At 55.5% G+C, this 16555-nt stretch overlaps 2 long non-coding RNA genes across 2 annotated transcripts in view; one reads left to right on the top strand and one right to left on the bottom strand.

The window, feature by feature from the left end:
• The first annotated feature begins 8073 nt into the window (after positions 1–8073).
• Positions 8074–16555, top strand: part of LOC147575606 (uncharacterized) — a 43531-nt gene continuing 35049 nt past the window's right edge. Inside the window, exon 1 of the long non-coding RNA XR_015242551.1 lies at positions 8074–8258. This is a non-coding gene — a long non-coding RNA (uncharacterized LOC147575606). The remainder of the gene's footprint in view (positions 8259–16555) is intronic.
• Positions 8369–14676, bottom strand: LOC147575607 (uncharacterized). The gene is made up of 4 exons (XR_015242550.1): positions 14558–14676; positions 11474–11598; positions 11011–11082; positions 8369–9086 (listed from the first exon to the last, which is right to left on the bottom strand). It is a non-coding gene; the product is annotated as an uncharacterized LOC147575607 (long non-coding RNA).

Raw genomic sequence — 16555 nt, 5'->3', positions numbered from 1 at the left:
GTTTATTTATTTTTGAGAGAGACAGAGACAGGATGCGAGTGGATTGGGGCAGAGAGAGAGAGGCACAGAATCCTCCAGGCTCCATGCTCCTAGCTGTCAACACAGAGCCCGACATGGGGCTCGAACTCACGGACCGCGAGATCATGACCTGAGCCTAGGTCGGACGCTCAACCGACTGAGCCACCCAGGCGCCCCGAAGCATTTTTTTTCAATAAAACACACTTAGGTCCTCTATCTTGAAATATTTACTACAATGGTAGTAGGGAAATAAAAAATATGTTAAGTCATGAGGTCGAAGAAAATAGGAGAGTGGACAATGGTGCTCAGAGGGGTTCAAGGGAATCGTTTACATGTTGGGTGCGAGTGAAAAAAATGATGTCTCATGTGTAGGGAGAAGCCCTAGGCTCACATTTGACTTTGGCGCTTAGCACCTGTGACGCCATTTCCTCATCTGAGAAATGGGACTGTTTGACAATAGCCCTGGAGCGTGTTGTATACACGAGAGCGCTTTGTCCCATGCGAACTGTCAACTGCAGACACATGCACGGTGCGACACCAGGCCCTGGGGTCAGGGTGGGGCTGGACAAGGTCAGAGAATCTGAGCCTGGGGTTCATGCTTCCAAAGCCACAGCCTGCCCCTGCCTGCAGTTTGTCAGGTCGTGTCTGGCCCAGCCCATCATCTCACCAGTTCTGAGCCTTCGCTTTTACGTATGTGTGTATTTATTTATTTCTTTAGCGTGTGCACCTGCGCACACAAGTCGGGGAAGGGCAGAGAGAATCCTGCCCTTGGGATCTTGACCTGGGCCAAAATCAAGACTCGGAGGCTCAACCGCCTGAGTCACCCAGGTGCCCCTGAACCTTTGCTTTTTAATGAAGCTTTCTTGGATTCATTCACTTGTGCAACAGACAGGTCTGTTCTGTGCCAGGCACTGTGCTAGTTGCTGAGGAGAACATTCGCGGCGAAACCCGCACAGTTTGCCTTCACGGGACTGACGGTCCAGAGGAAGGCATATTTAATCAAATAGTCCAACACCGGAAGAAAGATCCCGGTGGTTGCAACGGTTACAAGAGAGAAGCCGTGCCTGCGATCTGTTCTGGAGCTCAGACAAGGCTCCCCCAGGGACACGGCACAGGACTGCATGTGAGCAGAGGGCGGGAGAGCCGGGGGGACACCGGGATGCACTGAGCCAGGGATTCCTGGTGCATGGGGAGGCTGGAGGTGGGCAGCACCAGGCCCACCAAGGATTTTGGTCTTTATCCTAAGAGCCCTGGTGATCTACAGAAGGTTTTAAGGTGACGATGGGCTGATGAGGGGGCTCACGTTGCCCCTGCCCACTCGCGTGGCTAAAGTGAGGGTGACAGGGCTCACTGCCCTCTGTGGCTTCTCCCCTCCCGGACACAGAGCCAGTGGGGCTGCTGTCCTTGGTCTGGGTCCAGTTCTACAGTTACCCTTATCCCCTCTCTCTAAAATGCTTTAATGGCAGCTGTTATTTTTGGAGGCTTTCGCAGACCAGCCCTTCATTTACCCTTGAGAGAAACACGACCCTGTCCGACTGGGAAGGTCATTGCCTCTTCTACTCTTATTGCTTCTGGAGGTCCCAACACGGAGCGGCGAGGCCAGGAGGGCACCGGGGAGACCCGTGGGGCTAACACAGTTCATTCAGGTTCCCCAGGCTTTGGACGCTGGGGGTGAAATGCCCCTCTGCCACATGGTGCTATGTGGTTGGGACAGGTGACTCATCACGCAGGAGACTCAAAGGTGGCTTCAGAGGCTCCTGCTACTGAACGCAGGTGATACACGACAAGGTGGACCCTCACACACGGCCATGGTTTCATAAAGCTTAAAACTTCACTGTTGCCAACACGCGGAGATTTAACCAAGGGCTTTGACATCGCTGGTCCCGGCACAGGGGGTGAAGGCTGAAGTCCCTGGTCAGCTACAGAGAGCCACAAGCCTGTGTCCCCGTGTCCTGGAGGTCCACTTCTGAGGAGTCCCGTCCCACAGAGTCTTGGGTGTTGGCCAAGGGTCATGTCTGAGGCGAACGCGTCTCCGTGCCACGTTTTGGGAAGAGCAGTCCATTTGTGGCAGGAACCCGGGTGTGGTTGTGACTAGGGGTGTGGTTTCAGGAGGCCAGACTGCCGTGGCCCCGTGGCACCCGTCATGTACCCTTCTGGGCTTCCTCGTGGGGACAAGCCCCTCGTGCTGCTCCGAGAAAATCCTGCCACGCTCGGCCCCCTCTGGAGCCGAGGGCCTCTGGGAGCCCCAGCAAGTGCCCCAGCATCAGCAGGATGATGGATCCCAGGCTGCTCCAGGCTGGGGAGAGTATCAAGGTTGCTGGAATTTTGCCAGTGTGGCTGTGGGTGGTCTCAACGTCCAGGCTGGGAGAGGCTGGGGGAGGCAGGGACCCACGGGACTGCCACAAGAGCCCTGTTTGGGACAGAGTCGGCTGAGTTTTCCACTCTGCTGAGATATTAGCGGCAGCTCCTAACTTGGGAGATGTTGGGGTGCTGATTTGCTCTCGCGGTGAGCAGGAACGCAAGCCGGGGAACAGGGCCGCCCTGTCCTGTCCACATCCGATCCGTCCCTGGCCTGCACGCAGTCGGGACCTTGATACTCCTGGATGAGGCTGTGGGGGTAGAGGGTGACCCTTGCCTTCTCCACCTTTGCTGAAACCGAATTCACCAATCTGAGGCAGGGGGGTTGCTTCCTACAGAGCTGCCCTTTGACAAGTAAAAGTGTGCTGTGAGTGTCCTAGAACCAAGGGTCCATTTTCTTCTGCACATAAAAGGAAATGAAATGTGCAGAGCTCTAATAAAACATGAAAGGCTTCGGTGTAAGCCAGGAAGCAGGGCTCTGAATGCGATCCGGCGGCCTCAGCTGGTTGGAGGTGTATCTATTATATGTCAAGCAATTAGAAATAGGTTTCTATTAACTGTCTGACTTTGTTCGCGGCATCCAGCGAGATGGACCCCTTCCCGGTGGCAGTCACCAACCTGTGCACACCCTGGAATCGGTGACAGGTGTTGGGAGGTTGTAGGTCCCACATCTGCATGTGGAATATGCACTCGGTTTTTCCAGGGGTGCGGGGGCCTTCGTTGTTATGCCGATGTCAGACGGTTTCATTCATTCCCTCATCCATTCATTCATCAGCCGCGCGTGCTTGCAAAGCATGAGCTCGTGGGTGCAGATGAAAAAGCAATGAAAGTAATACGAGGAAGTAGATAGCAATTGTTCCCCGGGTGGCCCTCACAGATGTCATGGGCGTTGGGAACAGGGAGATCGTTTCTGGGGGGCCCCATGGAGGACGAGGCACCTGACCTGGACCTTGGGAGATGGGCAGAGATGGAGTGAGGCATGCGGGCTCAGAAAATGGCATGGGTCACGGGGTGAATGCAGCCGAAGGGGACCGTGGAACAGAGATGTGGCCGAAGGGAGGAGAGTGGGGGGAGGGAGGACGAGTCCGGTGAGGGGGCTGCGGAAGAAGAGTAAATCCCAGGATCCGAATCCCTGCTCTCTTTTGCTTATTTTGCTGCCTCACTCTACCTGAGCCGGCCCCACTTCAAGTGCAAGGCCAAGCAATACGTCCCGGCTGGGGCTCCACCGAAACGAGCCTTGAGGTCACAAGTGAGGCCTCTGAAGCAGGTTGCAGGACTCCTGAAACCTGTGCCTTTGATCCTGTTTGGGAGGCAGCCCTCTGCCTGAGGTGGTCAGCAGCTTGGGCATCCTGGGCTGTGCTTCTGCAGAGCCAGAGTAGGGAGCTTGGGAGCCTGATGTCAGCTCAAGACAGTTTCCGCAGGGACTGAGCGCAAAGTTGCCCAATACAGCTGCACGGGTTGTCTACTGTACAACTCCAGGGATGCCTTTCATATAGAACAGTGCTCCCAGAGCCGTTCAGGGCGTCATCCCAGCATCCTGGCACGGCAGCTCTGGCCTTGGAGAGAAAGGCTCAGATAGCCTTGGAGGAAAACCTGGTTTAGGTCACACAGCTCTGAGGTCTGGCCTCCCAGCTGCCTAGACATGACCCTCCCTCCTCGGGTTCCCCTTGCTGGCATTTGGTACCTGGTCGGGCCTGGCCAGCCTGTTTCCAGATTTTTCTGGAAGAAGACTTGTGGCTTTGACCTGGGGTTACCTGCTGGGCCCCTTCTTCCACCTGTAGAGGGGCAGCCAGGTGAGATACCAGCCCAGCGGGGGTAAGAGCAGTGATGGGGTTTGGGGAGGACAGCAGATGGCCCAGCAAACTAGACAGTTAATCCAACCAAATTACGGCAACAGATGTTTGAGGATGTTTGCATTCAAATTCAAACTGTTAGGTCTCTTGGAGGAGCCAACCAGAGTGGGGAAGTTCAGCCTCCCTCTTAATTAACACAAGACAAAACTAAACAATCATTTTTAAAAATCAAGCCCTGGTACCACGATGTCAGGGATCATCCAGCAGCCCGGGTGGAGACTGGCTGCCCGTCTGGTCCGGGGTCGGGGCCCAGCTCTCCGCACAGGGGCTCCCTGCGGGAGTGAGGCATCTGGGGAGGGTGGTCAGCCGCCCGGCAGGTGGGGGGAGGGATGGGGTCCGGGCGGTAATGATGTGCGGCGGGAATGCCCACCAGCGATGGCCAGGCCTGCGTGCGGCGTGGGGGAGGCACAGCATCGCGGAGAGGGAGCATTATTGATGCCCTCGCCTCGGGGAGGGAGAACCGATAATGGATGGCGGACGGGGGATGAGCTTTGTCATCAAACAAGGGGGCTGAAAGATGGTCCGCTGGAATGTTATCAGTCATGCCTTGATCAAAATGTAAGACTCTCAAGGTCTCCAGTCCTCTCTCTCCGTCGCTTCCTCCCGCCGCGTCCCGTGCCCCTCACCCTCCCGGCTCTCCCTCCTCCCTCGCAGATCCCACTCTCCTCCTCCTCTCCCTTTGCGGCCTCCCCTGCCTCTTCCCCTCCCCTCCCTGGGGTTATTCCATGGCTTCCTTTTTCCCTCGCCTTTTCCTCTCTCCCCTTCCTCCTGCCTCCCCCCCTCCCCCTTCTTCCTGCTTAGCGTTTCCTCTAAGTCAGGGTTCCTCTCCTATCACTTCCTGGCCCCACTTCGTGACACGGGTAAGAGTTTTTATTTCAAACCAAACTCCTAAGTGACGCCTTCTTCCTGCCGCTACTTTCCCTGCTCTCTCCACCTCCCCCCTGCCCACAGATGTCACTGAAAGGATCTTGGAGGTGATGTGTGAGCTCAAGGAACCCAAACTAGCCTGTGTTCTTAGCAAATTCTCAGCCTCTCTGGAACCCAGGGATCACCCCAACCTGGATCCTGCACCGCCCAGGCTGCCGGTGTGCCGGCTCCCAGCTGCGTGGGTCTCTGTCCGTCCTCTACTGCCCCAGACTGAATATTCTCCCAAATAACAAAGGTGCCGGGAGCCACTGTCGTCACCTTCCCTCTGGACTGGGGCTCGTCTGAGCAAAACTGGGACACCGTCACATTGGTCTAGAGCCCTGCCCCTCCCCTGGTCTCGCCTGCTACACACACGGTCCCCTACACCCAGTGCCCTCCCTTGGCTAGCAAGCCTCCGGTGACCTCGGGCTCTGCTTCTGCGTGCGTGCTGGCAGCTCGGTGTTAGAATGAGGCCACACGGCGGAATTTCAGGTGTCACTGAGCAGGTGCGAAATGTATTATTTGGGACAGGAGAGCTTCTTGATGCCCTTGACATCGCAAAATGAAGTCGCAAGATCACTCAGTCTGTATGTACAGACGATCTTTTTTTTTGTTTGCGAATGAGATACGGCGGTAACGTCTCTCCAATCTGAAGGCAAAGATCCAATCCCCACCTAATTCTCAAGAGGTCTGCACAGGGCTCGGGCAGTGTTCCAGAGACTATGCCGGGTGCCGGGTGTCCTTCAGCATTTGCTTGTAGACTCCCCAAACAGCACCGTGCTCCGCGGGTCTCACTCCCCCACTGCTGCCTACATTTACCGAATGCCTCCTACGCAGGCGACTGTGCGAAGCGACTTGTACGCGGGAGCTCGTAATGCTCACGTGTCTGGGATACAAGTCACATTAATCTTATTTCACTGATAAGAAAAGGTTAAGCAACCGGCCGAAAGCCATCCATTTTATTAAATGGCAGAACTGGGATTTCATCCTAGATCAGATTGACTCAGAAGGCCATACCCCTAACACCTCATCCTGGTTCAGAGAGGCCCTGCCCTCATGCACAGCAGTGGCTGCTGGAGACAGCAGCGCGAGGCCGTGGGGCTGGCGGGTCGCTTCAACACTGCCTGGCTGGGCGTGTGCTGGAGCCAGTTCTACGGCATCCCCTCCCAAGTCTGCGTGCAGTCCGTGGGTGACTTGACGTGGGCCACAGTAGGGCTATTCACACCATAGAAATTGGCCAATGCTACAAATCAGGGCTTTTCCTCCCAGGGAGCTGGTCGTTGCCCCTTTTACTGGCCCACCGCTGATTCGGATCCACCCATGGGTAAGGCGAGGGCAGCTTCGTGCACATGTGTCCTCGGCTTTGCAAAGTAGGGATGAGGGAAGATGGAATGGCCCATCATTTCAGGAACACTCTGGCAGAGGTCAGCGAGGGCTTGGTGGGGCGGGTAGAGTCAAGGAGATGGCAGAGGAGGGCCAGCGGGAACTGACTTCCAGAAAGAACAGGTGCATTAGCATTCCCCGAAGAGCCACAAGGCCAGCTAATGCCTGAACCTAATGCCTGATGGAGCAGCCGCCCAGGCCTCCTGGCTTACGTAGGTGGGAATAGAAGGAGCCAGGGGCATTGGTGATTACAAAATCGATGAGGGCGTCGGGGGGGGGGGTGGGTCGGTTTTAGCTGGGGCAGAGAAGGGGGTAGCCAAGGGAGGGGCCTGCCTGGCCCTTTGCCCACTGCCTCTCCACCTCTCTCCATCCATCCTTCCAGACCTTTCTGGCTCTGAGCAGGCAGGTGCTCAGATCGTGCAGGCACCTGCTGTCTTGCCTTGCACGATTGAAGTCATGCCCGGAATCCCTCCCTCAAAATGCTCACCCACACGGACTGTTTGAAGGAAGCCAGGGTGCTGTCTCACCAGGTGCCGAGCAGGGAGGGTCACTGAGGGCTGGAGCCAGATTCACCTGCTGCCTCCTTCTCCTGAAATGTATCCCCCCCGCCCCACCCCCTGCCACCCCATACCTGGTCCAGCTGTGTGTCCTTCCTCTGACTTCCCATAGTCCTCACCCCCGTCCTTCCCTGAAAAATTGCCTGATACCCACCTCCTCCTCCCACCTGTGACGAGCGGTCCTCAGTGTCCCCGCATCCTGCCGTTGCACCTCTTTATTGGCTAAATAAGTAGAGGGCGAGGGAAGGTGCCCATAGGACGTGAGACCTCAGTGAGGAGTGGAGGTGACGTGGCTCAATGGGGCCCCGAGGAGAGGTGACTGGTGGCAGGCTGGGAGAGGGGCCCGGCCCCCACGCCAGGGCCACAGGCTGGTTTCCGGGGGCACCGGGAAAGGGGAATCTCCTACAGGCCACAAAGGGGTGAGGACAGCCAGAGGAGAACTTCCTGTCCAGAGAGCTGCTGCTGCTGGGGCCCCCAGGACGGAGACCCTGCGGGAGGCGGTGCCTGAGCCTTGATGGTGGTAGGGCGGGTGGGTCGGGCTGGGGTGGCTCGTCCCCCAGGAGAATTCTTCACTCCACGGCAGAGCAAGGAAGTGACCTCAGGGTGGAAAGGACACCCCGTGGGCAGAGAGAGGTAACTCTGGCTTAGGGTCCAAAGCTGTAACTTTACCCCGGGGGCCCCGGAAACCGCAACCCTCCTCAGCCCCCTGTCAGCCACACGTGGACCACCAGACATCCCTGTGGCAGAAAGAATGATGGCCCCCAAAGACGCCCAGGAACCTGTGAACATATTACTTTACATGACACTCAAGGGCTGATGTGATTAAGTTAAGGCTCTTCAGACGCGATCTTTACTCCAGAGCATCTCCATGGGCCTAATGCCATCGCAAGGGTCCTTCTCAAAGGAAAGCAGAAGGGCCAGAGTCAGAGAGCAGGAAGCCAGCGGAAGCGGGGAGCAGAGGAACCAAAAAGCGCATCACAGCCTCTGCGCCCGGAAGATTCTCCCCGGGCACTTCCGGAGAGAACCAGCCCCGCCCAGCACTTTCATTTCAGCCCCTCCAGACTCGTTGTGGACCTCTGACCTCCAGAATTGTAGGGGAATAAGTTTGTGTTGTTCTAAACCCCTACGTTTGCGGAAATTTGTCACAGCAGCAACGGGACAGTAGAGGCACCGCGAAGATCAGGTGAGACGCGGGGCCGTTTGGGCACAGACGGTGCTCCCGGCGGGCCAGGCTCTCTCTGCCTCCTCCCTCCTCTCGTGCCACGCCCCTGTCACCTCCACACATCCGGGCCCTCTGCAGCATCTCTGCAGGAACTTCCCCACTGCAGGGGCTTCCCCTTGCCTGGACTCTCTCTCTCTCTCCATTACTCCTTCTCCGTCCATCAGTCCTTGGCCTGTCACTTCCATCTAAGTGACATTCCCATTGTTCTCTGTGAGGGCACCCTATTTATTCACTCACACGTACACACGTGTGCACACACATGCACACATGCACACCCACGCGTATTTGATCTGCTCATGGGTCGTTGTCCATTTCCTGTCATTAGCACGCAAACCCCTTGAAAACAGGGTGTCCTCCTCTTCCTACGTCTGCTACGTCTTTCTGTATGGCACGGACTCCCACCTGAGCTTCCCACATGGATTACCTCTTTCCCATCACTAGAATGTAACCTCCATCCGGTGGAGGCTTGGTACGGGCTCAGCATGGTGCCCCTGGATAGGGCCTGGCTCAGAGACGGTGACCAGTGTTTGTTGCTGAATGGATGCAAGGATGGAAGGATGGAAAGATCGATGAATGGATGGGTGGGTGGATGGGTGGGTAGGTGGGTGGACGGATGGACGCTCTTAGAAGATGCCCCAAGGGCGTTCGGTGACATCGCGTAGAGATGTGAGGGCTTGAGTTCTCGCTCAGCTGAAGCGGTGCCTCTCCTGTCGCAACAGATTCTGAGTCTTGAGCCTTTTCTGGGTGCCGGCGTCTCTAAACAAGCCAGCCGTGGAGGCATCATTACCCCTGTTGAAAAAGGAGAAGCCTGAGTTGCAGTGAATGGTTAGCCCAAGGTCACAGTCAGTGGGCGGTGGGTGGAGTGAGTTTCAGACGGAAAGGCAGCAACTGCACTAGGCCACAGGTCTCTGGTGGCCAGAAACCTGGGCCCATGGGAAGGGGATTTTAAACATCCCAGGGCAGGATGAGGCGTGCTTTGGAGCAGAAGGTGAGGGATTCTCGAGGGTTCTTGTAATCATAGTGGGAGGGCTCAGTCTGTGGGCAGGGGGCTCCCAAAGCTTGGGCCCCATAGCCAGCGAGCTCAGGGGGCTTCCTTCATAGAACTGCTCCCTCCTCCTGTAATTGGTCGATCGCCATCCTAATTTGGAAGTCCTCCTGGACCGAGGGCTGTTGAATCCACTCGGTGGCCCCTTTCTAGCACCTTGGTCACATGGCCATGGGGTTTTATGGTTTGACGAGCCATAAAACACCCTTGGAGCCGCGCACCTTTTATTGACTTCAAATTGCCTCTGGCCATCAGAGGTAGGGGGATCATAAAATGCCGGCCTTATTAGTTTTCCCTGCAGTGGGAGCTGCTCTCAAGGACAACTTCTGAAGGTGGGGTTGGAGATAGCTGGGTCTGTCTGTCTTCGTCCGACCAGCTCGGTTGCTTAGTGAGGACAGGAGGCCAGCCCCTGGAGTAATCTACTGAAAGTGCTCATCTATAAGACCCCTCCCTTGACAGCTGTAAAATGTTGCCCCCGCCCCAACACACTATGTATTTATTTGTATGTATGTGTGTTTAAGCTTATTTATTTTTGAGAGAGAGAGAGAGAGAGAGAGAGAGAGAGAGAGAGAGAGAATGAGTGGGGGAGGGCAGAGAGAGAGGGAGACCCAGAATCCGAAGCAGGCTCCAGGCTCCGAGCTGTCAGCACAGAACCCAACGCGAGTCTTGAACTCACGAACCGTGAGATCATGACCTGAGCTGAAGTCGGTCACTCAACCCACTGAGCCACCCAGGTGCCCGTGTGTGTGTGTGTGTGTGTGTGTGTATGTGAATGGACTTTCTCCATCCACTAGAATGAGGTTCCAGGAGGGCAGGCACTGTCTGTTTTGAGCACTGATGTGTCCTCACCCCCTAGAGCGAGCCCTGGCTGAGAATAGATTTGTGGAATAAATCTATTTATTGAGTGAGGAGAGGATCACTAAGATTGAGGGAGGAGAGGATCTGCCCCCTGCCTCTCCCGCCATCTCAGCGCTCCTGGCTCTCTGCCCACAAGGCCAAGCTCCAGTCAGTGGGCCCCCAATAGCCCATGGTGTTTCCTATCTTCCTGGCCTTGCTCCTGTGCCCCCTGCCTGGCAAACCTTACCACTCCCCCCACACCCGCCCCTTGTACCTGGGGATTGCAGCCCATCCTTTAAGACTCAGCTCCCTTACCACCCCCTCCAGAAAGCCTCCCCAAGACCCCCATCTTAGTGGACTCCTTCTCTGTGTTTCCCCTGCTCCTGTAGTCCCCCCATGGATGGTGCCGTGCATCCATCACCACACCAGACTGTGTGTTCTTATTTACCTTTGTAACAAAGGAGGTGCTCAAAGTTTAGTGGATGAAAGACAGATGTGGTAAGAGCCTAGAGATGCGGTGTGCTACCAAGAAGCTTACAATCTAAGGGGGGCCGGGGCACCCCCAGAAACTGTGGAAGCAAAACGTAGATGGGCAGCAGACACACTCGTGCTCACAAACATGTAGGGAGGACAGGGGCTGAGCAGGATATGGAAGGCGCCCGGGAAGGATGGAATGAGCAGGTGAACGGATGGACACATGGATGGATGAGCAGTGGTGGGACGCAGCTCAGCAGGGGCTGTTTCCAGCAGGAGGAAGTTTTGCTCAGGGCTCCTGGGAAGAATGAGGCCAGACTGCCACAAGGGGAGAGACAGGCAATCCAGCTAACTCACCATGTTCTCCTAGAGCAATAATGTCAACTTCAAGTTTGCTTCTTGACTGCATTCTGTCCTTGCTCAGTTTCCCTGAGTTGCAGAGCCGGAGACCCTCAGATCTGGTCCCTGCCCAGTGAGGTTGTCCTAGGGTGAAGCTGGGAGCATGGCTGGCGCTCTGACGTGGACAAGATGTGCGGGGCAGGTGTCTTGGAGGTCATTCTTTCAGCACAGTGATGACCCAGCAGGCAGCCTCGTTGGGGCCAAACTGATAAGGCTCAGTAGTGCTCAGAGGTTTCTGTAGGCCTTTCTTCAGCGAGGCTGCAGGCCAGGGAATCTGTGCAGATCACCCCCCCACTGCCCTCCATCCCCCTCCCCCTCTCCTCCACGGCCCAGCTAGGTCCCCTGAGACTCCAGCCAGGGTGGGAGTGAGCAGGACGCAGAGGGGTGTCTTGGCCAAGGCCTAGACCCTGCTGGTCCCTACTGCTTAGTGCTCCATGCAGAAGTGACGTTGCTCTAGAAGGAACTGAAGAGCATCTTTGACAATAGAACATTCCATCTGCAAAGGTATTCAGAACTCTCTCTTTCCTAAGGCTGCTTCTTGGACTCCTAAGGTACAAAATGAGAAACTGATCACATGCTCGGCTCCTCGGAGTCCTGGCTTAGGAGCTGCAGGAAATCTTTGTCTCCCGTTCAAACGGCAGAGCCTTGCAACTAACCATCCAGACTGCAAAGGCTTATTCATCCTTCCAGAGCTTGATCTGGAAGCTGGAATCTGGAAGCCTGACAGAGCACCTAGCATGTGGCAGGGACGGTGACTGGCCAGGAACTCACATGTCAGTGTGGGGGGGGGGGGCGGGGGGCGATGCACAGTAATGGTACAGAACCACGTGCTAGGTCATGGGCGACAGTAGAGGCCCAGTGGTCGGCAGAGGAGGGGGGTGCTTGGGCAGAGATGGGAACTTGATGGACAGACAGGAAGTCAGCGGTTTGGAGGCAATCACTCTACCGGGTCGTGAGACAAGGTGAGGAGGAGAAAGGAAACCATGAGGCTGCAAAGAACAAGGTGGCTAGATAGAGCAAGGGGGAGGTAGAATCCATTTCAACTGCCGGTCTGTGACCGGGCTGCACGAGGCTTTGTTTCAGCTTTCCCCCAACACCCCTTCCCCGAGCAGTTACAAAGAGCTCCCCCCACCCCCCCTGCCGCCCTCCCACCTCCTCCCCACCCCCCTGCTGTCTAAACCAGTCCACCAGTGGCGGAGAGCACGCCCAGGCCATTCATTGTCTTCGCTTGTTTAACTGGCTCGCAAGTTCCCCCATGACCTTCTTCCCTTCCCACAGCCCGCTTCTTGCTGTCCCAGAGCATTAAAAGGATTTCAGAATGCCGAACGATTATTGATACACTAATGAGTCTGTCCAATGGCCATTAGCCTGCAGACTACTTGGGTATTTTTAAACTACTAAAATCAAATCTTGCAACATCCATTATGCCCGGGGTGGTACATTGCTGCCGAGGCCCCAACATGTATAAATGCAATTGAGCCCTGCATTATCAAACATTTAAGCCCTTAAAAATTGCCCAACCTCTAAAATCTCCTCTTAGGACCCTGCTCTGGCACGGCCTGGGCAGACACTAATCTCCCCATTAAGACCTCTCCACCCATTCCCTGCTCGGGCCGGGGTCTGCTTTAGACCCGAGCAGCAGCTTTGAGGCACATTAAAGGATCAGGCTGATACAAAGATGATCTTCTTCTCTCTTCGTGGGGAGGCGGGCTTAGTGGGCAAGCCGACCAATCACTTTCACAGACCGAGCACTATTGAAGACAATTCTGAGTGTGTCTGTGTCACGTGGGGTGGGCTTGGGTGGGGGAGCACTGGAGGGCCGGTGTGGTTCTGAGACCCAGGCGGTGGTCCCTGTGGTCCGCAGAGAGACCAGGGTGGGTCTTCACGAATGGCAGGCACAGTTGGCAGGGTCTGACCTCAGGGCCACCAATGCCCCCTTCCCTTTGTCAACGTGCCCGTCCAGCGTGTAGGGGGAGCCACTCCAGAGCTCCCGTCCTGGCCCGCGGGACAGGAGTGCCAGCATTAGGACGTAGGGGAGAGCTGGCTTCTACAGATGGAAGCGTGTGTCCATTCTCTCCTCAGCTTGGCCTCTGCTGGCAGGTGCGGTCTCACCTCCCCGTCCCGGCGGGCAGTTTACAGAGGCAGGTCCAGCCCAGTGTGGGGGAGGCCCACTGCCGTACCTGGGAGGAGAGGATCCGTGTCTAATTCGGGAGTCAAGTAAGCAGAGCCTGGTGGCTCAAGTCGTATTTCCAAGCTGGCTTTACTAAGAACTCGGTCGTTTTGGATTCCCTCTGGCAGGCTCTTGTGTCTTAATTTCTCAGTCAATGCCGAAACCCAGCGGAAGAGAAAGGGCGTTTCTTATCGATGCCCTGATCCTGCTATGCCCTCCCGCTGGGGTCTAACACCCTCCAGCTCCCCAATGAATGGCCCCTTGCGTCTCCCCTCAGTGAGCGCTTCCTGGTGCCACAGTCTTCTCATACCTCAAAAACCCATCGTCCTTTGCCCTGAGCCCTAAACTCAGAGCCAAGCTGATAAAGTGGTTCCAAGTTGCACCCTGTATGGGACGATGGGTGGAAGAAGAGAGAGGCACGGGGCTCTGGCCCTAATTGCAGGCTGCTCGCAGCCTAGCTGGGACATAGATTCCTGCAGCCCAAACAGTAACTTGTTTGTCCCTACGTTTGCGAACCACCCCCGGCTGGCTAACCACCCTCACCCACTCCCCTGCAGGTGATGCTCGAAGCAGCTGGGCCCCGGGGCGGTGAGAGATGGCAGCAAAGCTGACTGTGTTCGGGGTGAGTGCCCGTGGCTCTGGTTCCAGCCCGCTGTGGCCCCGTGAGCAAGAGATTTAATATTGACTTATATGAGCCTCATTCTTCTGTCCTTCTAGGATTCCAGGACTCTCTAGGGTTCCGGCGAGGGGGACCCACAAAGAGCACGTGGCATATGATAGATGCTCAATAGACGTCAACTTCCTTCCCTTCTTCCCTTTGCTGTGCTGGCCGAGTGATCTTGAAAAGCCACACAGCCTCTCCGAGCCCCCATTTCCATTTTCCTTTCTTCTCCCCACCAGTCTCCACGCGGGTGAATTTCTGGCATAAAACTCTTGATGACTCTCCCTTCACCTGTAGACTTTCCCATTCCTTTTGGTCACGGAGGGGAAAGGATGATGCAGCCATTTCTGTCCTCTCCTCCCTGCTCCCACTTCCCTCTGTGACACGGGGCCCCGTGGCCCAAGGGCTAGGGGCCGCAGAGGAGGAGGGAAAGTGAGCAGGACTTCGAAGTCCAGCCAGTGTGCCGGCCAATCCTGCATGCAAGCCTGCGTTTGCCTGATCTGGAGAATGGACAGTTTGCCAAGACAATAATCTGCCTGTCGGAAGGGGGGTGTAGGTAGGCTGATTTTCCCTCTTCTTGGGGTTCTCTCCTCCCACGGTTATTACGCTCACTGCTGCTCTGGGCAGAAGGGAGGCCTGGGGGCTGTGAGGGTGGCTTCACCCAATGTACTTACCCGGCACAGCCTGTTTGGTACACGCCAAGCCCCTTCGGTCCGCTCCTGTCCAGGCCGGGAAGGGCCGGGGGCCAGAGAAGGTGAAGTCTATGCCTGCTGGTCAATGGCCCCCGCGTGACTTTGGGGGTGGAGCCTCCAGGGGTGGGGGCGTGCTCTGTGTCCCAGCTTCCTGCCAAGTTCCCCCTTACCGTTTTTCATGGCTCAGGCCCCTAGCTGGAGTTAAGCCGGGGCTTACACTACCCACCACCTAGCAGTGTGACATCTGTGAATGGATTTCTAATTACACATATAAATCAGCATGATTGGAAATTCTTGAAATTTTATTGGGAAGGAAATTTATAGTGATTAAAACCAATTAATTTGGGCCTCCTATTAATCCAGGCGGCGGGGTTGGGGTTGTCATGCTGCTGTGCCTTCTGAAAGCCATTGGGTGGGGCTGGGCTCGATCTGGGGGCCACTGGGGGCGCGTGCTCATTTTTCAGGTTACAAATGCTCATCCCGTGTTTTAAATTACACCCGTGCCCCTGGCCACGTATCTTGTTTTGTGTCTAAAAATAGAGTTCTAGGCTTTCACTAAAGATTCAGAAACACTAAAAGGAATCTTTTTAATCAAAATAAAGAACCCTTTTTAATTACTCAGCCTCCCTCACAGTTGGAGGTAATAATTGTCGTGTGCTCTTAAGTAGGGCTGTTATTAGATTTCCCTGGGGCTCCTCTATTTTCTAGAAGTTAGCAATACTGGCTACGCAACGCCGGAGAAGGAGTCAACTCTTGTCTCTTTAAAGTCTTTCACGTTAAGACCCCCTTTAATGTCAAGACCAGGTTGGGGTCCTCCCCTGGTCACATGGGAAGAGGTGGGAGAGGGGCAAGCTATGGTAGATTCCAGACCTGCCTTGGGAAGAGCCTCCTGGTAATTCTACACTGCAGGCAAGATCACGTTCAAATCCCTCCATGGCCAACCGCTTCTTCCCCATCTAATGTCTTCTTCCCAACATCCCAGCCAAGACCTTCTCCTGCTTCATCCAGGCCAGGAGTTTTCTTGGCTTCCATTCCTATCGACTCGTCCTGAGCCCTGGGCCAGTGAGAGTGGATTAGCATCCCCGGGGCTGCCATAAGAAAGGACCAGAAACCGGCAGCTTAAGGTAGTAGACATTGACGTCTCCCAGTTCTAGAGGCGAGAAGTCAGAAATCGAGGTGTCAGTGAGGCCACACTCCCTCCGAGACCTGTAGGGGAGAATCCTTTCTTGTCTCTTCTGGCTTCTGGTATTTGCTAGCCATTCCTGGCTTAGAAATGTAGCGCTCCAATGTCTGCGTCCATTGTCACATGGCCAGCTTCTCATATGTCTCTGTCTTGTCCCCTTCTTATAAGGACATCGGTCATGTTGGAGTGGGGCCCATCCTAATGACCTCATCTTAACTTTATTACATATGTCCAAACTCTATTTCCAAATAAGGTCACATTCACAGGGGTCAGGGGTTTTGGCTTCAACACATATTTTGAGGACTAGGAGTCAATCCATAGGAAGGCCCTTTATCGACAGATCTCTGAAGCTATACGATTATTTTTGGTTCTAGTGAGAACAATCCTTAAAGCCTTAAACACTTGTTTTCTATTCTTCTGATGTTCAAGTCTACTGACCCTGCACCGGGTAAGATCTGGACATTAGGCTCCTGGCCTTCCCTCCAGGTCTCTCCCTTTGGCACTTTGACTTTTATATCACATGGCCGATTGTCACTACACCCCCATTTCTTCTCTTCCTAAATTGCATTTCCCAGCCTGCCTGCAGCTGGTTGAGGCCGTGTGGTTGAGTCTGGCCGACGGAGGGCAGTGAGAAGTGTGCGTGCCACTTCCAGGCCTGGCCTCTAAAACCTCCTGTGTCATCCTTCGCACGTTCTCTTCTCTGGCCTGCAGGAGGGACGTGGACAATTTGGGGCAGCCCATATAACAAGACGGTCTTCCCTCCCCTCGTCTCCCCTCTCAGTGCCTTTTGAAATCCC

This window comes from Puma concolor, chromosome D3, assembly GCF_028749965.1.
Source record: "Puma concolor isolate L17-30 chromosome D3, mPumCon1.1.hap2, whole genome shotgun sequence".
Lineage (NCBI taxonomy): Eukaryota > Metazoa > Chordata > Mammalia > Carnivora > Felidae > Puma > Puma concolor.
The sequence above is the reverse complement of the archived record's forward strand: the minus strand, read 5'-3'. Positions and strand labels throughout refer to the sequence as shown.